Below are 22698 nucleotides of genomic sequence, written 5' to 3'. Positions count from 1 at the left end.
ACCCGCTTGAGATTATTGTTTTGTTTTTAAATTTTTATATTATCATTTTTTATTATTTAGTATTTTGTTTTATATGTTTATGTTTTATTTTAGTTAATTTAGAAAATTTTTTATAGTTACACATATTTTATTCACATATACGTATGAGATTACACGCAAATAAATGAAAAATAACCATGCATACTTAATAGAGTGCACAGAATAACAGCAAACATAAATACGATACCAGACGAAATACTAATATTGCGCGAAGTTTATGATAATAATGCATGTAAGTAGTTTATATTACCTAGAAAAACCTACGATACGACCGTATAACACAGACATAGATAAACTTATACTTAAAAGCTTACTATGTCACAAGCTGAACGATTCGCGCCACAAATAATAAACTATAGACCACGCCATACTTGCAATATCTTCTGTTTCCAAGAAAACATCAACCACCCATGCTCTATGAGGTAGAGCATTATTGTCGGTCAATACGAAGTCTAGGCCCACAGCAACTCGCAACAACCGCAAACGAGGTCTCAATATCTCTTCACAATACCTGACAGCACTTAAACGTTGCCGAATCAAACGCACAGTTTCATAACGAGCTGTTCGAAATTCCTGCCCACACCATTAGGGATCCTTCACGACATCGGTCTCTTTCCACAAATTGTGGGCCCCTAAATAGTGTTTTAGTGAAGTAAAATGTGTACAGAAGGTCAGATGCCAGTTGCCGTGCAGTACTAAGGCGGTACCGTCGTGCACTCACAGCCAAACAACGGTTCTCTCTTTCTGATGTTACACGTTGTCGGCCCCGCTCTGGTCTTCGGTGTAGTATCGACCTCTTCAACTGCCACCACATCCGAAAAACAACAAAACTATTTACATTAAATTAACGGACCACGTCTGTTTGCGACTGTCCTGCTTCCATTCTTCCCATGGCCCTTCACCACAGAGAGCATGGTAGGAGTCCTCTCTATGCGATAGTGCACCATCGGTGTCTGTGTATACAGCGATTGTGAATGTGGAACCACTCGGCAAACACCATCCCGTTTGATAAGTACCCCTACGTCGTCGTTGGCGTGGCTGTCCGTGGACCACAATGCCATCTTCCGTGCAGGACATGTTCCTACGGACATCTGTTGATAGTTTGTATGATTATCTCGTGAATTAGACACAGGACGGGGAAATAGTGGTTTTGTGCTTTAATTTTGGACACTTTAATTTTGGACAACAGTGCATTTTTCGTTATCATCTGTAACGCTTTAAACCATCTCAGCACGTGCGATTCTCGTAAAACGTGATTTTAGTGCATTTTTGTGGAAATTTAGACCCTTATATCATGACAACGAATAAATCTTCCACAAAACAACAGGACGACCGTTAATAGAATGTATGTGGTATGTATTAAATTTAATGTGGCAAGTATACTCCTGAGACCTAAGAGTGTTGAAGTCCCGTGTACGATCTGTAATAGAAGGATATCGAACGGTGATGGTAATTTTTATACGAGCCTTCAGATTGATAACCTCTGTAAGACATCAAACGAAACTTTGAAATATTTGTCAATCTGCAGTCGATGATTCCCAAAATCTATTTTGGAGTACCAAGTAAACGAGGCCTTGCACACGTCTTCCTTATCTGAAACGTACTACGTACATTAGTATCAAAATACGTGTCTGCTTACCCTTCACCCCCTTGCGTTATATGAATAGTAGGCTAACGTCCAGTGAGAAACATTACGTACAGTTTATCGCTCCGACACTTACTGCCGTGAACACGTCACGGCAACGTGCTGAAAGTATAATGCTCTCGTTCAAAGGTATCACTGTCATTTTCGCCCACACTAGTCGTTTCATCGTCATGCAAGATCGACATTACCTGTGCGAAATGTAAGCGGTCACATAACAGTATCTGTCGGACGCTTGTCTTGCATAACCGGTAAATTTTGCATACATTACTCCTGCAACGAGCTGCTCACAAGGTGATCCAAGTCCACGCGTCCACAGCTCTGCGCATGCTTTTGTCCGAATGGCCTTTCTGGAGACACCTGGGCAACAAGTCACTTCTCACTTGTAGACCTCGCTGCAACTTTCGTAAGGTTTCATTGGAGTTAGTCACACAACATCTAACATTAGACCGAATGTAGAAAACTCTGTAATTGAAATAGCTTTCCTTACGCTTATGAAACCTTTGCTACTCGGAATAGTATCGAAATTATCTCAGTGCAGGTGTTTAATAAGATAGCTGGTCTCGTTCTGAAGCCCAATTTCTCGAATTTGCGGGTATTATTATTATTCACCTTTATTCTACCACCTTAAATGAAATCGGAATGCAACGCCGTCCCTCAGAGTAACCCCTCTCTACACACACAAACACTAAAAAAATATTGGACACAAGACGGCAAAATACACTCCTGGAAATTGAAATAAGAACACCGTGAATTCATTGTCCCAGGAAGGGGAAACGTTATTGACACATTCCTGGGGTCAGATACATCACATGATCACTCTGACAGAACCACAGGCACATAGACACAGGCAACAGAGCATGCACAATGTCGGCACTAGTACAGTGTATATCCACCTTTCGCAGCAATGCAGGCTGCTATTCTCCCATGGAGACGATCGTAGAGATGCTGGATGTAGTCCTGTGGAACGGCTTGCCATGCCATTTCCACCTGGCGCCTCAGTTGGACCAGCGTTCGTGCTGGACGTGCAGACCGCGTGAGACGACGCTTCATCCAGTCCCAAACATGCTCAATGGGGGACAGATCCGGAGATCTTGCTGGCCAGGGTAGTTGACTTACACCTTCTAGAGCACGTTGGGTGGCACGGGGTACATGCGGACGTGCATTGTCCTGTTGGAACAGCAAGTTCCCTTGCCGGTCTAGGAATGGTAGAACGATGGGTTCGATGACGGTTTGGATGTACCGTGCACTATTCAGTGTCCCCTCGACGATCACCAGTGGTGTACGGCCAGTGTAGGAGATCGCTCCCCACACCATGATGCCGGGTGTTGGCCCTGTGTGCCTCGGTCGTATGCAGTCCTGATTGTGGCGCTCACCTGCACGGCGCCAAACACGCATACGACCATCATTGGCACCAAGGCAGAAGCGACTCTCATCGCTGAAGATGACACGTCTCCATTCGTCCCTCCATTCACGCCTGTCGCGACACCACTGGAGGCGGGCTGCACGATGTTGGGGCGTGAGCGGAAGACGGCCTAACGGTGTGCGGGACCGTAGCCCAGCTTCATGGAGACGGTTGCGAATGGTCCTCGCCGATACCCCAGGAGCAACAGTGTCCCTAATTTGCTGGGAAGTGGCGGTGCGGTCCCCTACGGCGCTGCGTAGGATCCTACGGTCTTGGCGTGCATCCGTGCGTCGCTGCGGTCCGGTCCCAGGTCGACGGGCACGTGCACCTTCCGCCGACCACTGGCGACAACATCGATGTACTGTGGAGACCCCACGCCCCACGTGTTGAGCAATTCGGCGGTACGTCCACCCGGCCTCCCGCATGCCCACTATACGCCCTCGCTCAAAGTCCGTCAGCTGCACATACGGTTCACGTCCACGCTGTCGCGGCATGCTACCAGTGTTAAAGACTGCGATGGAGCTCCGTATGCCACGGCAAACTGGCTGACACTGACGGCGGCGGTGCACAAATGCTGCGCAGCTAGCGCCATTCGACGGCCAACACCGCGGTTCCTGGTGTGTCCGCTGTGCCGTGCGTGTGATCATTGCTTGTACAGCCCTCTCGCAGTGTCCGGAGCAAGTATGGTGGGTCTGACACACCGGTGTCAATGTGTTCTTTTTTCCATTTCCAGGAGTGTAGCTAGATGACCCCATTTGCTAAACATCTAACAATAAACTCGCGGTTAACTAAACCCTACACTAAGGTGACAGACGTCATGGCATATCTGTGTCCACCAACGGAGCAGAGCATTGTATGCGTGGGGGTCAAGGCCTTTCTATGCAGCAGCCAGCTCTATCTTCTACAATGGCGATCGTGGCAGTCAGTCGTGATCACTGAATAACAAATATTATTGCGAGACTTTCTGCCTATGATCCATCAGCGGACAAAGTCACATTTGTTGCCGAAGGGGTGGCCTAGTGACAGACGCTGGAACATATAACTTCGACGTTCTATAGCGTCGTTGGAGGACGCTCCCAAACGGGGACTCCTATCCTCGATTTTTTCCTCAATACATCCTCTTCAACTAGTTGAAGTTTGTGACAGCATTTCTGGGAAATCCTTTATACCCCCCATGCTGACAGAGGAAGGCGTTTAGCCTTAATGGATTGAATATTTTTCTTTGTCATTATTATTCTAAGGTGTGTACTTTGCTTTTAGTGATTCTTCCGGTCCCCGACTATTTTCTGTGCTCATAACTTCACGTAGATTCACTCTTGGACCGAGAGGTACGTTTTTGTGCCAAGAAGTGGGTTCTCATTTACGGCGCAGCCACCTCACTGCAGTCCCCTGTGAACTCTGCTACCTGCTCTATCAGGCGCTCCTCAGATAGAGCGAAATTTTGGGACGTGTGCTTGCTGGATTCCGAAAATGACAGTGAGTCAAATTTCGTGCCAGCGAATTGTAAAGTAGTCATTAAAGTACGGAAACAATCTGTTTGTTATTTGATCGTCAATTTTTTTCCGTCTTTGTTTTAGAAAATTTCCTTTACTATCCGAAAAACATTACCTGTCTGAAGTGCCTGACGCCGCACGCTAATCCGTTAACCAAAAAATTTCGGTAGTTAATGAGGTAACATCAAAAAATTGTATAGACCACTCGCAAAATTTCTGCTGAAATAACGTGGATCGAGTCTGTGTCATCTTTCATTATTTTTCAGAATGGAATACTGCGTGATCGAAAACAGAAATCGCGATAATACCTCTAAAACACTTTTGAACTTATGCTGCATTAGTTGTCATAATTTCAAAAATTATTAAAAATGTGCTCAAATTATTAGCATCGACCACATTCGGAGGAAACTTGCTGCAATTACAAATATTTTCTTATTACGCGCACATCTACTGACAAGAATATCATTGGAAAGTTTAAGCGTGATCTCGTTCCACTAGCGGACGGACCACAGAGAGATCGATTGCTTCAATGTCACTGTGTGAACGTTTATCAGTCTCATTTTACTTCCCCTCTTCCTTTTGGGCCGATATGTAAGGGCCTGAAGAATATTATAAATTCTGCTCCGAAACCCAATGTCAAAGTATATTTTGCGGGCACGTTTTTTATCATCTGTGTAGTAGTCTCCCGCAAGTTAAACAATCTATTAACTACTCCAACGCTCCTCCTTAGTTTAACTTCAATTTCTCTCCTAGTCAGACCTTTATACTGATCTCACATATAATGCTGCGGTATACTGTTACGTACAAGAAACTTAAGTTTATTAGTAATTGACCAGTAAATCGAATCGTGTCATTGGGTTTACCGCAAGTTAAGCCTTTATCATCCGTGACTTCATGTCCCAATGCTTTGCTACTCCTGGGTATTTGTATGTCAGCTTAACAATTATTCATTACTGGTGTGCTCAAAGGGTGGTTAATAATACATTCCTTGGGAGTCATGAATTAGAAATTTTCCATATTAGGTTATATGTATTTTTTTACGCCTGACTGGCATTTTGTCTATATTTACACTAACGTCCATAATCCGCAAACCACTATGAAGAACATAGCATTTGTCGACGCGGAAAAACCGTTAGACAGTGTCAAAATGGTGAAAGGTGCTCGAAATTCTGAGAAAAATAGGGGTAAGCTATATGGATAGATGGTTAATAAACAATATGTGCAACAACCAAGAGGGAACAATAAGAGTGGAAGACCAAGAACGAAGTGCTCGGATTAAAAATGGTATAAGACTGGGATGTAGTCTTTCACCCCTACTGTTCAATCTATACATCGAAGAAGAAATCACGGAAATTCAAGAGTGAATTTAAAATTCACGAAGATGTCAATGATAGGATTTTACATCATAATTGGGGATCACTAAGTGGAAGAAATAAAGGAATTCTGCTAACTAAGCAGCAAAATAACCCATGACGAACTGAGTAAGGGGGACATGAAAAGCCTGGCAAAAAGGACATTCTTGGCCAAGAGAAATCTACTAGTTTCGAGCGTAAGCCTTAATTTGAGGAAGAAATTCCAAGAAGGCACGTTCGGAGCACAGCATTTTACTGTAATAAAGCTGGAACAGAAGAGAATCGAAGCGTTTGAGATGTAGTGTTACAGAATAATATTGAAAATTAGGTAGACTGATAAGGTAAGGAATGAGGAGGTACCCCGGAGAAATGGCGAGGAAAGGAATATGTGGAAAACACTGACAAGAAGAAGGGACAGGATGATAGGATATCTGTTAAGACATCACGGAATAACTTCCATGGTACTACAGGGACTGGTAGGGGGTACAAACTGTAGGGGAAAACAGAGCTTGGAATACATACAGCAAATAATTGAGGACGTAATTTGTAAGTGCTACTCTGAAGTGAAAAAGTTGGCACAGGAGAGGAACTCGTGGCGGGACGCATCTAACAATTCAGAAGACTGATGAATCACAAAGAAAGAGCAAGACATTGTACAAGTTATTACGACGTCTGCCCGTCGCATCCACGCATGTGGCGCGGGAAGAATGACTGTTCAATCGCCTCACCGCTCGCTGTAATTAGTCTACTCTTGCCTCTGCAAATGATATGGGTGCTATACGTAAGGAACTGTAGTATATTCCAAGAATCATCAGTTAAAGCCGTTCCTTAAAACTTTGTAAGTAGGTCTTGTCGAAATAGTTTACGCCTGTCTTTAAATGTCTGCCAGTTCAGTTTCGTCAGAATCTCCATGACACACTTCCACGGGTCAAACAAAATTGTTCTTCTCTGTACACATTCAGTATCAACTATTAGCAGATATTGTAGTCACACGATACTCCGCTTTTTCGTTTCGTAAGCCGTACAGTATTACCTTTCTCAACATGTTGCCAGTTTTTCCACCAATTTGAAATCTTGAAAGCAGGGCATCTGTGCAGGTTTTCTTCAGGCAGTACTTCGCTATAGATACAGGGGGTGGACAATAACATGGAAACACATTTACTGTGTAGGAAACCCGTTAGTATTACAAACAGCTTCCAGTCGTCTCGGAATACAGAAATACAGGTTCTGCATGGTTTTTAAGGGAATGTTATAACAGTTTCCCTGCAAAATAGCGACAACATTTAAACTGAATATAGTTCGGCTCATAGTCGTACAATCCTGTCGTATTTTTTATGTACTGTACACCCAGATCACCCCTAAGTAAAAAATGCTGGGAATTTTTAAGAAACAGTGCACCGCAACGCCTCATCTATGTCAGGTCATTAAAACACGGGACGCCAACACTTTTTGAAAAAAACTTTAATGGTGCAGTGTCCGCCAGCTTATTTATTCTTAGATTACATTTCCTTATTTTATTACTTCCCTGAAACCTCGTGTCTCTTTTTTATATAATAGGTCGAGTTTTTAACGTGTTTGGGGTTGTTGCAGCATAGTAATAACAATAATAATAATAACTATAACGGCTAACTAATGTTAAAAAATGAAATGTGTGTAATATTTATATAAAAGCAACAATATTAGTGGAGAGGTCATACGCACATGTATTAGCTAAAAGCACAGCGAATGGCAAATGGTTCAAATGGCTCTGAGCACTATGGGACTTAATATCTGAGGTTATCAGTCCCTTAGAACTTAGAACTACTTAAACCAAACCAACCTAAGGACAGCACACACATCCATGCCCGAGGCAGGATTCGAACCTGCGACCGTAGCGGTTGCGCGGTTCCAGACGGAAGCACCTAGAACCGCTCGGCCACACCGGCCGGCGCAGAGCGAATGAAAATTTAAAAGTTTAGGAGAAGATGTGGAACATACTGGGTGACAATTATTGAACTATATGAAACAAAATCGTCATAACTTCTGAACGGTTTGCGTTGTCACGTTCAAACTGCACAGTTGGCCGCTGGGCATGATGGGAATTAGCATGCGCATGCATGGTTTGGTTTAGCGACGAAGTCCACTTTTATTTGGATGTGTTGGTCAGTAAGCAAAAGCGGTGCATTTGGAGGACTGAGAATCCGTATTTAGCGATCAATAAGTGTCTTCACTCTCAACGGATGACTGTGTGCTGTGCAGTGGCCAATCACGGAATAATCGGTGCGATATGCCTTGATGGCACGTTGACTACCGAACGGCACGTGAAGGTTTTGGAAGATGATTTCATCCCCATTATCCGAAGTTACCTTGATTTCGACAAGATGTGGCTGAAGCAAGACGGAGCTCAACCCCACTGAAGCAGCAGACTGTTTGATGTCCTGGAGAAGCACTTTGGGGTACACAGAGGCCACTGGTATGGGACTAGATTGGCCGCCATATTCTCCGGATCAGAAGTCATGAGATTCTTTTTTTGAGGCTATATTAAAGACATGGTGTACATCAACCATCTCAAAACCATTCCTGAGCTGAATACAGACATTCAGGATGTCATCGACAACATCGAAGTTCCGACACTTCAGAGGGTCATGCAGAATTTCGCTATTCGTCTGCGCCACATCATCGCCAATGATGGCAGACATATCGAACATTTCATAACCTAGATCGGAATATCTGTAGCGACGTTTACATATTGAATAAAGTATGTGCACGTTGTAGTTTGTAACTAATTTACGTTTTTTCATACATTTCAATATTTGTCACCCTGTTCATACACACAAGCATACTTGTACCTACATACACATGTACATACGTCCGTGTGTACGTAGATTTTTTTTAAATACGTATGAATGAGTATATGTCCTGTAAGGGCGCCAGAGCACGTTACCATTCTCTCTCTGCGTAAAAATCACTTTTTTGTATGTCTGGAAATCGTCCGAGGAGAGCATCGGGACTGATTACGGCACTATATCACAGTTCATGCGTTGTGGACCTCACTCCGATGAGGATCTCCGCGTCAGATCGGCGTGGTGAGAGTGGATGCTATGTCGACGTGGGGCTGTTGTGGTTCTGCCGGTTCTGCCTCGTGTGTCGCTGCGATCTAGTTTGCCTATGCCCGTTCTGTAACAGAACACTCGCATTCGTATCCTCCACAACACTAAAGCCGTCGGCACACGGACCGTGCTGTCGAACGTTAACGTTGAGCGTGCCAAATTCAACGTGCTGCTGAACGCTCGGGAACGATGCGACTTGTGCATACGGTACGTGGGCCCCAACGTGGTATACGCGATCGCAACGCACTCCAGCGGCAGTTGAGGGATGTTTCTAGTAGTTCGTAAATCACACTATTTACTCAACGGGCGTGCGTAAAATTCCCACGTTAGCTCTATTAAAACGCACATTTCCTCCATCGTCCACGAAAAGGAAAGTACCATGTCCAATCAATAAGGACACAGGCTTATAACAGTTCCATTACAAACAGCGAGGTACAAGTTGGAATACTTCTCTGCATACGATAAACATTATTTCATCATTCTCACATTTTACTAAAACCCCAGGGTCAGACTTACTTGATCACTGTTCCTAACCAGTAGCAGAATCCTTGCAACATATGAATTACGAAGCGTAAAAGAAAAAGGAGCAAAATATCTTTATACAAGTACCGCAAGCTGTCCTGTAGATTAGGCCTAAGCCAATCGAACAAAGTCACCCCTCAAAAAAAGGTGAATTTATATTTACATAACATCAAATATTATAGCGTATACTTATATTAAATTAATAATAAAGTATCAGAACCTAAGAAACGCGAATGTTAAGAAAAAAAATTTTTTGAAGTGTTAAGACGCGAACCACCGCCCCAACAAAACGATCTTCCTAGAGAGAGACGCTAACCACTACGCTAAACCCCTAACACCCTTGGTATACGTAATCATATTGCGTTACCTCTTGCTGAAACCGTTAATCGTAGATAATTATGTTACTAATTGAAATTTAATTATAACAAATTGTACCAAAACAATGCGTTTTTGATGGATCTTCACTGCGTCACTGCCTTCAAATAGCCTACTCTCATAATACGCAGGTTACAATAATTCTTTTGCCACGAATACGATGTTCCTCATAATTTTATTGGAACGAATCACACAGTTAACAACGGGCTTTACAGTGATTCTCAATTTGCTGGTGCTCAGAAACGGCATATATACGTATAGGTTTCAAATGAACGCCAACATGGCGCCTGACAACTCTGTGCTGAAGGGAGACGGCGTGCGTGTGACGTAGGTGGCGCTGTGCCATCTCATTGGTCAACGCTGAGACGCACGCTCAGAATATCTGACATGCCAGATATTGCTCTGCACGTTCGGAAAGACTCCCGAACGTGCTATTCCACGCTATGACGTCAGAAACTCGGCACGCTCAACGCTCAACGTTCGGATGCACGGTCCGTGTGCCGACGGCTTTACAATGCACTCGCTTCTGTGGTGACGCTTTTTGAGATGGGAGACATTTTGTAACTGTCGTAGCACGGCAAATTTGTCTTCTTAATGCTGGCGAATGGTCAGCCACATTGACTGTTATTGTACACCAGTCGCAATTTCTTAAAAGTTCTTCTATTTGTTGTTAAGTGTCTATTGGTTTTCTAATTTCACTATAGGCGTGACAGTTAAAAATTGTGTCGTGGAAGTTTCCGCATGGCCGCAGTGACACATCTTATTGTCTTTTAAGGAACGCACGGGAATAGTTGCACCTTGGATAGACAGTGAGTGACATTCAACTAATCTGATACTGAATATCATTTTGATCACAGTGCCACGAAAGAACGGAGTCGCTGCGCCAGACGGTTGATGGGTGCAGCATCATCGCTGCTCCACAGTGCTCTGCCTGGCAGCTCCCAGACGTAGAGTAATCGTCGTCAGACGGCGCGGCGCGGCGCGGCTGTTGCGCGCTGACGAGTGCGGCCGTGGCATTTGCGCTGGAATGTCCGCACGGGGGATCGAAAGCGCGCTCGCGCACCTGCAGGTGCTGTGTCGACTCCCTGCCCTCCGCGCTTCGTGCGCCGCATTTGCCAGTCCCCTGTCTAGCGCGTACAAGCACTAGAGTGAGAATGAAAGACCGGGAGAAAAGTGAGACGTCCTGGCAGACCAAAACTGTGTATCGGACCGGGACTCGAGCCAGCAACCTTTCCTTTCGCGGGCAGTGGACCTGCAGGTTGACCTACTGTGACGTTTTCTATGCTTGTGGTAGAATGGTAATAAATTCTGATCTCTCATTCAGTAGTGCACTAACCGAACCTGTAGATTTCATCAATTCATGTGATGAATTCCAGTGTCTTCAGTCAGATCCCAGTTTCCTGATCCCAGAGATCACTTGTGCTATCAGATTTTTATACCAAACAAGACGACCGAATAAACTTCTCCTCACACGCTGACAACACGTGTACGTCAAGACTAGGACTTCAACATATGTAAAAAGGAGGACCCAACTCTCAATCGTTTTCTAGGAAATCTAGTTCGAGAAGCTTAGGTGCAGTTATATACTTCATTGGTCCTGTAATCTCGAAGGAGTACACAGGCGAGCGCTTCGTTTCGTAAGTGTGAGGTCTCTGCATCAAATAGTGCTGCTGGTACAACTGTTTCTGTGAGCTATAGTCGGTGATATGGTTCGATACGCATGGTACGCCGCGAAAATGTGTGACTACCGCTAACCGTTTATTAAAGATGTTAAGTCCCATAGCGCTTAGAGCCATTTGAACTTTTTTTTTTTTTTTTTTTTTTTTTTTTTTGCGACAGACGCGTTGCAAAACCCATGCACATGGAAAAACTCGGTGTTCATTACGTGTTCTGTATTTCGCAATAATTACTGTTTCCCATGTTTCTACGATCAGTATCATACCGATTCGGGCAGTGCTTTACAAGTTACATAGCACACTTGTCACAAATCTAGATACAATAATATAAATAAAAAGGCTATACTGACCTGTTTGCGTTTCCTCGTGTTTCCTTTTCTTATTTAGATCCTTCTTAAGATGAAACATTTTTCCCTTTTTTCGGGATAAACTTCAACAAAATAAAAAATGAATCATTAAATTTTGACAATTTGTGCTGTCATAGTAAATATGTTGCTAGAATTATGTGTGAATAACAAAAACAGGGTACCAACAGCGATATTCTACCCAGAAGCCACGCGCTTATGAAACTAGGAGCTTACTCGCTCGGCTGCAGCATCTGAATACCTGCAATCTAAACCTATAGGCATCCCACTCTCCTAAAGTTTAACTGATGTGAAGTCACAAAATTGAAATATAAACATGAACGTAACGGTAGAATTTCATAACCTGAAATCTAGCGCTATTGTGTTTAATTTTATCATTAATGTAGTTTTCCTTCTGCATGTTAAATTTGTTTAAATATATACGTATTAATGTGGTAGTAATCATGCTTGAGTCCACTATTACTTCCACGAACTAGTCTGCCATTTTAGAATTATAAAGTACTCTGTGAAAGACGATAAGAACAGGTGCTACCCACACTGGTTTCCTAAATTAAGTCCCAAACCTCTCTTTAGAGCTTCTTAGGTGAGGGCATTTGATACTGGTAATTGGGAAGTTTAGCTCGGCCCCCCTCAGTAGAATAGTTTTTGTTGATGTCCCAGTCACCATTTAGATGAAGCAGAAATACGTGGTAAGGGAAACCATCTCATCTGTTTAAATTCATGTGAATCATAAGCGCAACCAGCCAGTTTTGGCCCACAGGACCATTTTCAGGCAACTTCGCGTGTCGAATATAAGAAACTGAAGAGTACATTGTAATTTTTAATGTTATCCGGTTAAACGTAGCAAAATAAATGTTCAGAACCGTTAACTGAGTTTTGGAAAATGCGTAACGCAAGAAAATTTCCGAGCGAAGCATTACATGTGACCAGGTACATAACACAACGCGAGTGCCAAGATATAACTTTTGCGGGTTGCTTCACTCAGCCACTTAAAGTTCCGGTATCTTCTTGGTTATAACTATTTTAAATAAAATATAGTTCCTGTATACAATCATCTCACTATATTTTTTAAAAAAATTATCTTTATTCAGTTTTATTTCATCATAACAAAACACAAGTGATCACTTGTCACATTTTTCTGCACTAGTGTCTGCTCTTATACGCTGTCCAACTATTCGTATTTTTTAGATTTCTAGCAGGCTTTTGGCACCGTTCCTTACAAGCGACTTGTAATTAAATGGTGTGCCTGTTGAGTATCGTGCCAATTGTGTGACTGAATTCATGATTTCCTGTCAGAAAGTTCGTAACAGCTGACGGAAAGCCATCGAGTAAAACAGAAGCAATATCTGGCGTTCCCGGAGAAAGTGTTACAGGCCCCCTGTTGCAAATGATCTGCATAAACGATTTAGGAGACAATCTGAGCAGCAGCCCTCTTAGATTGTTTGCATATAACGCTGTCATTTACCATCATTTAAAGTCGTAAGATGATCAAAATCAAATGAAAAATCAATTAGACAAGATACCTGTACGGTTGAAAAAAGTGACACTTGACTCTAAGCCACGAAAAGTGTGAAGTCATCCTCATGAGCATTAAAAAGAATCCGCTATTTTTTAGTTAATCGGTAAATAACACAAGTCTAAAGTCTGTAAACTCCATTAAATACTTAGGAATTGCATTTACGAATAACTTAAATTGGAACGATTACATAGATAAAGTTGTGAGAAAATTAACTGGAAGACTGCGATTTATCGGCAGAACACTTAGGAAATGTAACAAGTCCACTAAAGACTCTGGTTGTACTACGCTTGCCCACCCCCTTCTGGAGTATTGCTATGCGGTGTGGGATCCGCATCAGATAGGGCTGACGGAGGAAATCGACAAAGTTCAAATGAGCGGAGCTTCTGTGTTATCGTAGAACAGGAAAGAGAGTATCACGGATATGATGAGAGAGCTAGAGTGTAAATCATTAAAAGAAAGGTGTTTTTCGTTGCACCTTGATCTTTTGACGAAATTTCAATCACCAGTTTTCTCCTCAAGAGAGTGAAAATATTTTGTTGGCATCTACCTACTATTCGTGTACAAAAGAAGTACACGTCCACTTTTCAATTACAATGGATTAATTACAACTGAACAAAGATAAATAACCACCTTTAAAATTTTGTACACAGGCCCACATCTCTCCACTTATAGGTTCGTTACACAAGTTTTCACAACATCGAGAATTTCTAGTAACCTACTCGATCCACAGTGACGCGCTCCAATAATTAATCATATATTCTTGACATAACCGTAATATAATACGTCCAAACATGAATGTTCGCCCTGAATTACTGTGGTCACAGTACAGAGGAATTATAGTGTACTTAAGGTAGATGTTTTTGTATTGTAGCAATTCTCTGATGATGAGCTTTTACACCTCGAAATGAATTAAAGGGAACTCGTCGATCAGATCCTGAAGGTCACGTGATGCAGTGCGGCCGTCGCATCGTGTGCCATATGACGTCATTTAGATGCGTTGTGGAGTGGCATTGGATCATCACACCAACCTACCAACCGTTGTCGGCTTTCGGAACCTCGGAGCCCTTACTTCTCACCCTAGCAGCGCCTAAACTACCTTCAGGATGTCGAGTCATCCACGTTCCACTCCTACCACAAAGCAAACATCCCTGGCAACACTGGATGTCGAAACCAGGTCTACCGCATAGCCTCACGCCACCTAACTGCCTAGTTATGGAGGAAAACATTGAAAGATGTAGTGTTAATAAGAACTTACCCAACATACTAGCAAACTCTAAAATATTCAAGTACTAAGATTTCATACTGTTCAGTGTACCACACTTTACAGTAACATATCAGCATGTGTTACAGAAATATGCAATGGAAACCTAGAGATGAATTTCAGCTTAGTTCTACAGTACAGGTGAAATCTAAAATTTTGTTACATGAAGCCTCCACCGTTTAAATGTTTGAGTCTCAATTCTTGTCAATCCTGAAACAGTTCTCGACCATTGGTGATTAGAGGTGTAAAACTACCATAGGCTACCATGGACTAACATAAGTATGGATGGACTAGGTAGCTTTACCAGGTGTCTTGCATACCTGTCGGGCATTACCCCCTTTCGGTCACTTTGTTTACATATGCGATCAGTATCTTACTAAATTCCCCCTAGACACCGAAAATTGCGAACCGTCTCGAAACTGAGTGGCGATATATAAAAAATTTTTGCTCTTATCATTATTAATAGAAAACTCTTGCATTTGATGATGATGAAGACCGTTCTAATGAGTACAAAATAACAAAAATAATGATACAGATTTTTTTATGTTTGTGTATGTAAACAGTACTTGTATCAAAAGTAATTGTTTTGGTTACATGAGAACGCAGAAGTTACGCGATCAACTAATTTTTAATACTTTTAAACTGCAGTATTTTGAAGATATAAAATAAAAAATGAACTAACGCTGAGCGATTTGAGGTACTAATTACGTGCAAACAAACAAACGAAAAATGAAGGGAAGTCGTCGGCTCCCATTTTTTCTCTCACGCATCCATTTATGATTATTTTCCTACCAATTCTACCAGTACTGTCGGTAGTCCTACCGTTTACGACGTTGTTTATATACTGCACCAAAACTATCGAATCGAAGTTTTGCTAGAGCTCAACTATGCTGCTGACACATTTTGAATCATTTGAAAATGTGTGACAAAGTGAAAGAAGTGGAGCTCGTTAGAAGTGGCGATTAAAACACAAATGGAAATCCAGAAAAAACCTGCTTTAAGTATCCTTCACATTTCGATGTTCGCTACAATTTACATCGTGTTACCAATCCTGTGACGTCCTTGTTTCGCGTGTTTACAAGTGTCAAAAACGAAATGTGTTCGGTGCCTACTTTACGACCTGGAATCTGGGTTTCCAGTCATCTGATGGTCATTTGTTAGAAATTTTAATTTCCTGTGTCCAGATTCCCCTACAGAAGTTTTGTCGCTACGGAGGCCGTAAAAAAATTTATCGAGGCAATTGAGATACGGAAGCCGCCGTTGAACACTCGCGACACGACTCCTGAAGGAGTGGGAAGTCGTTACGCGCTGTTCGTTATCTCCAAAGCCCTGTTAAGAAAAGGTCAAAGTTGTTTACACGAATATACAGGAACAAAACTTCCAGTAGTCAGGTCTGTTGCATCAGCAATCGAATATATTGATTTGGCTGACGTCACAGACCAAAATCCTTGACACGTGCTCTGTTGAAACAATTTGTCCTCTCCTGTGTACTGCGTACATGAGACAGAAGCGAAAATTTAAAGTAATATCTTCCTCTGCATAATCAGTCTTTTTCATTCTATTGATTTGTCTTTAGTTTAGGTAACGATGGGGTGATGTAGTCCCACAGCTATACAAAACGTAGCTTTGTGCTAAACACTATTTTCTACCCAAGCTACAGTTATAGTCTCGTCTGCTCGAACACTACCGGTTTCAGAAAGTGTACTCCCATCTGGAAATGACTACCATCCGATCTAACGTAGTCAAAGGAAACTATTAGGACATTTGTCATAGGTGAACGCCAGATAATGTCGTATTTGATTTAAAGTTAAAAATAATTAAACAAATAATAATTGAACTCAGTTTCTTATTTGTAAGGACACTATTTTTCAATTAATGTTACAGAACGCTACCATTACTGATTTGTAGCTCTGGCAGTCAGTCTTCAGATGTCTTCCAGTGCATATTTAAAAATAAACATTTGTACCCATTGCCTACACTTGATCGACGACGTCAAACGGTTTAACTTCTAGTAACTCATATAACTCGTTCAACGCAACACACTAACCAAAATTACCACGGTATCAGCCGTTCTCTGACTTAAAAATGTATGGATTACAAACATTCTCGAAATAAAACGTGAAGATGCGAAACTAGTGACGCAATTACCAAATCAAATAGAAAAGAATGAGTTAGATTTGTTGCTTTGACTTTTTGAAACAAACAATACCTGTATTTGCGATACAACCTCATTCTCACGCGTCAGTTTTTGGTGAGTGAATGGGAAAACAGTATGTAAGAGTTCTTCCTCTTTTTTTTGCTTAGTATAGTGTGCGACACTGAAGCAGCATATAAGCCTATTCTGCCTTCTTTCCTGAATCACATGAGGCGGTGACGACAGTTGCAGAAATTTTCAGGTGTCACGTAATTTAGCCTACTACAGAACATACATAAAACTGCCAACTCTGAACGCATTTCGAAATTTTTTGCCACTTCGTTTAAAAGGATGTGCTGCTAGATGTGTCTGTCCCATTGGGAACTATAACTTTTTAATCTCAAAGCAACGTACTTGCGTTTTAAATTACAAATACTATATTTTTTATATCCTCCCACATTCGTCTCGCGAAATGATTGTGGGGGAAGATTAGATGCCGCATGGAGATTTACTGACAAACGTTCTTCCCACGGAACAGAAAGTCGGGGGAGGGGGGGAGGGGCAGAGGGAAACATAGTGATACGACGAATATCCACAGTCACACACCATAATGTGATTCGCGGTGTTTAGAAGTGAGTTTGGACATAGATTTTTATCTCGTTGCTTAATACATGTTTATAAGTGCTAAGTAACAGCATGTGACCATTCGTCTGGGTGAAAATCTACAACCAACGTCTTTTAATGGCAGGAGGGTTAAATAAGGCGTATTTTAATTCGTTCTGGCCTTGTTCACACATAACAAACAAGTGTAAAAAATAAGCTGCAGCTCCTGGAGAGGTTTCACGGGTTTAGTTATGTAACAGTTATTTCTTCGTAAGCCCAGTAAGGTTATCTCTCTTTTGTATTCTTGCTAGTAAGCAGTTTTCAAGCATCGGTAAGATACTTTTTTTTTTTTGATTAAGTGTTCCCTGCTTATTCAATTGAACTGTATGCCGCAATGGCGTTGTTACTCTAGCCCCCTGAAACTTTTCAGAAGAGCGGAAAAAATTAGACAACTGTTCTTCAGAGCAAAGAGAAGGGCTTTTAACTAAGTAATGGCTACAGAAGCCGATTGACTGAAAGCAGGATGGGCTAGGAATGTTACCTTTTGAAGAGACCGTAATTGGGTCATTAAGGTTTAGCAAGACCTATTTACATGGCGAGTTGGAGTAATCGCTGTCAGCAAGATTTCTCTGCAGATGGACGATGACTCAGTCACGCCGTCAGCGCCGACGCCTTCGTTGCGTGTAGGTCTGGCCTTCACGCCGCTTCATTCTGCTTCCTGCCGCGGTAAAGAGATCAGCTCTTCTCTGTTGCAAACAGGCCTCCACCTGTTCGTTGCCCGAGACGTATCTTGTTTACAACTCAACCACATTCCAGCTGGTAATGAGTTCACTGCTACTTTACGAGGAGCCTAACGAGCGGCTAGATGCTTACGTAGATCACGTACTGTACTGCTGTACACACCGAACTCCTTTTGTCTCACAAGTGTTGTACTGCCTCGGGTGTCAGTTGTACAAAGGTATACTGCTTCTCATACTTGTAAATGAGTAATGAAATGTGATCGCTGACGTAAAATTGGTAAAGCTGTGGCAGACTGTACGAGTGTGTGCCAAAAATTTGATTGCCTTTAGGCGTTCTAAAGACAACAAAGTTTCACCAAGGAAATTTGCCTTAGGTATTGACCAGTGCACACCCTGAGGTCTTGTAGAATGTCATAAGCTCTACGTCTGTCCACAGCATTATAACCCTTCTCAATATCTGCGAAGATGACAGTACGTCGACAGATCCTCAGCAACTTCATCACGTACCCTACCTGTCGTACACAAATTCTATATTTCCCACTTGGAATCCAACCTTTTTTTTTCGTCTTTTCGATTATAATCCTACTGAGGACCACGATTAAGCAACTAAACTGCGCAGTCCTTGAAATACGCCTTTATCTATTCATTTCTTTCTTTCATCTTGTCTTCTAACTGTTTCCTGCTTTGTGTTCTCGTATTTGATTTAGGTTGGAAACAAAATTTCTTTTTAATTTTGGTCTTGTCACTTGTTCTGTCTGTAAATTAACACTTACCTACACCAAATTACTCCAAGACCAGTTACGTTTTCTAATCCAATTTGTGGGGACGTAATCTATAAAAGTGCAGGTAAAATACAACTCTTTAGTTAATGTCTGTGACCCTGTTACACTTATTTTTCTGATGTATTACCCCTAATTTAAACACTGTGCCTTTCAATTGAAATAGTTTCACTCACAGTCAGTAAGTAGATTGTGAGGGTGAATTCAGTGAAGATGCGATGATATCAGAGAAAACTAATCACAAATAGTGAATCTACAGGGCATCACGAAATTCATTCCATTTCAGCAAATCCAATTCAGATTATATACAACAACAACTACGTTCACGACATTTCGGTATGTTTAAAAGCGGTAAAAATAAACACCGTTTTAAGTGATAAAAAGTCACAGGTGCACCGTTTTTCCACTCTGTGTCTTTCAACCGTTAGCGCTAGCGATGTTCAAGGACGTTGTTCAAACTACTGTATGATGAATGTTGTTTTAGGGATACTAAATGCCATTTAGCATTCCGCAACTACGACATCGGATCGATTAGGTCAGGCATCAGGGCTGTATCTTTGCGTAACATTAACTCTTTCTCCATTTATTTTCCCACTTCAGCCATGCGACAGCCATACTCTGCAACCTGCTTTTTATTCAGAACGACTCTGCATTCAATAGGAGGTTAATGCTTCATCTTTTGTCATCGGTGTAGCTCAGCTGTCGGCATACTGCAGCTGTTTGCTTTCTATCCAACAGGGAACCAGTATGTAGCGTTATAAACTATCTATAGTTTTCTCCTGACTCTCTAATTCTTTCTTCTTTCCGTCCCATTTGCTAATCTTACTCAATTATTTCTCGCGCATCCTCTGACCAATTAACTTATTCTTCACATTGATTCCTTCTGTTATGTTTCTGCACAGGTTACTTCTCACATTCGACAAGAACGTAATGAGAAAATTGCTTTACATTCAGAAGCCTGACAATGGTGTATAACTTTCTTTATCTTCCTATTGACCAACAGGGATCAAGTAATATCTTCAGTTCAATGCCTTTCTTTCTTGTTTCGTATTTCTCCAGTGCTCTTCGATCTCCTCCCTGTATCCTCTTTTCGTTTGTTCTGCTCATGCTAGCCCCGATGCAGTTCCGATTTCTTTCTTCTTTTGTCTTGAAAGCCTACCAGACTTCGTGTTTTATTCTTAAAAAGTTTTTGATGACATTTCCGTTTCTTTGTTATTGTTTCTTGTAGATGTTTTCCTATTTCTGATTTCCACGGTACTGTTAATTTATTTTTGCAGAAATACAGGAACGCTTGTTTCTTTACCCTGCTCTCTTTGAGTTGTTAGAAATGTTCAAAGAAAATTGACTTTCGCTTTACCATTATTTCTGATATTTTGGGAGATCTGCTCATTACTTCCCATTTTCAAACTCTGTTTACTTTGTACTGCAGCCGTCATTTTTCTAACTATCCGTCTTTTCAGATGTTCCTATTCTACTCGCTTTAGTTCATCGTTAAGCTGTTACAGGCATGTAAATATTCTGGTCTTGGCACAGAATTTTAGTTATGTATTTCTAAATATGCATTACTTATTGATATGTTCTTGTCAAAAAATGCTCTTTTTGTTTCATTAATCCTAAAATCTACCGCAAATTTTTCTGTTCTATTCTACTGTATAGTTTCTTCAAGATATATAAATGTACTAATTCTCTTTACTTTCCTTTTTCCGTATTTGTCATAAATTTTGTTTTTTGAGCAGGAATTCTGAGATCCGCTCTATTCGCTATACTTTCCGGAAGATATATTTGAGCAAGTGTTCTGCATTGCCAGATCATCTGTAAAAGCAACACAGTCTGTCTCATTCAATTTGATTTCCTTCCCGAAATTATAGCTTCAGTTTTGTGACTTCTTAGCTGCAGTACCAGATCGTTAGAATTTGTTCTACAACCCAGTTAAACAGTGAAAGTGGTAAACCGTCGGATTGTCTTACGGCAGTTTGTATTTTAAATGGCTGAGATGTTTCTACGATGCATTTCACTTTAGCTATTCTATTTATTAAAGTTCACGAATATAACACTAAATTCTCTAATGATTTTTATCTATTGTCTTTCTGTCTAGAAAATCAACTGCTTTCTTGAAATCAATAAACGATGCTTTTATCAGTTTTCTGGTTAACATTCTGTGGCTAATTATTGGTTTGAAGTTAAAAATCTGTTCTGGGTAGGGTCTTCCCTTTCGGAAAGCACCCTGATATTCTCTACTACGATTTGAAGTTCGAATTGTAGAGAATAAGAAATCCTGGGTCATCCCTGAAATCCAAAAACAAGATTAGGCTGTCAGCCTGTAATTTTGCTGACCTAAGGTTATCGTTATTATTATTATTTTTATTATTATCATTATCATTACTCAAACTGGGGCCTCACCGGACCACGTATTATACAACAAGGCGCATATTCAGTGTTATGTTTTAGCAGTCCTTTGGGTACACATTACTTTCATTCTCTCAGATTTGGCTCTTTGCCGCTCTTCAGACCAAGTTGTTCCGGCTGTGGGTTTGTCCAGCGAACTAATTATGCAGTCGTGAATTTTCTGCCTAAATATTTTCCTTTCTCACGTTGTGTAATTCCTGTGTCTTTCAGGTGTTCTGTTAGTGCACTGATCAGTTTTTTTTATTTCAGTTTTCGCTTTATTGCGAGTTTCGTGAAATTCCTCAGTGGTTGGCCCCGTTCTTTTAAAACACTCACAGAATTTTAGCCTTCGTTTTTAGATATCCGAATACATGTTGAGGTACTTTTCAGTTTCCGTATTTCCACTTTGTCTTTGCGTTGCTCGTTCATTATAATTTAAACTTAAAATAGTCTTGATTTCTTTTCGTTCTTTTTTTATGTTACTTGGATGTCTCTTTTTCTGTGTATAGTGCGAGTCTCATCCCCAAAAAGGCACTCTGGCTCGATGACTGTGTTGTACTGTTTGTTGTTTTTTTGTATTTTGAGATGCACTATCTATTATATGTAGGTATCTCTTGTAAACATGAAAGCTGTTCCGATTTTGGGACAACAAATTTCGCAACCAGTCTTGTCTAGGCCAGTTTGCTGGATGATTTTATTAATATAATTACTATTATTCTACAGGGTGTAGGTAATTGGTTACAGCCGGCCGGTGTGACCAAGTGGTTCTAAGCACTACAGTTTGGAACCGCGCGACCGCTACGGTCGCAGATTCGAATCCTGCCTCGGGGATGGATGTGTGTGATGTCCTTAGGTTAGTTAGGTTGAAGTAGTTCTAAGTTCTGGGGGACTGATGACCTCAGATGTTGAGTCTCATAGTGCTCCGAGCCATTTGAACCATTTAATTGGTTACAACCTACCACAGTGCTGTATAGATAGTCGTGATGAAGAATTTGATATGAGACAGATGAGTGTGGCTTATCAGTTCAGGGTACTATCACTAGCTGACCTACAAAAATCACTTAAGCTTTAGCGCATGTGCGGCGTGTGAGATTTTCAGAACTCTCCCGCTCTCTGCGAGAAAATTATTGGTCCTAGAGAAAAACTTAAAAGGATCTTTTTTGTCGGACATTTGAAGCAGTTTAATTTTGTACTGGGATACCTTTTCGCTAGGGCCCGTGGTGTCCGAGCTATGCAAGAGAGACCTGCAAAAGTGGCCCTCAAACGCCCCCGCATCCTCTCACTCACGCGCCCGGCTGTCATGACCTTTAGTATGTTGC

The 22698-nt window shown here is 41.5% G+C and overlaps 1 protein-coding gene across 1 annotated transcript in view; it reads left to right on the top strand.

Moving 5' to 3' along the window:
- The window catches only part of LOC126237304 (uncharacterized), a 501575-nt gene that overhangs the window by 463495 nt on the left and 15382 nt on the right, over positions 1-22698 (top strand). The window lies entirely within an intron of this gene.

Source organism: Schistocerca nitens, chromosome 2, assembly GCF_023898315.1.
Source record: "Schistocerca nitens isolate TAMUIC-IGC-003100 chromosome 2, iqSchNite1.1, whole genome shotgun sequence".
In the NCBI taxonomy this organism is placed as follows: Eukaryota; Metazoa; Arthropoda; class Insecta; order Orthoptera; family Acrididae; genus Schistocerca; species Schistocerca nitens.
The sequence above is the reverse complement of the archived record's forward strand: the minus strand, read 5'-3'. Positions and strand labels throughout refer to the sequence as shown.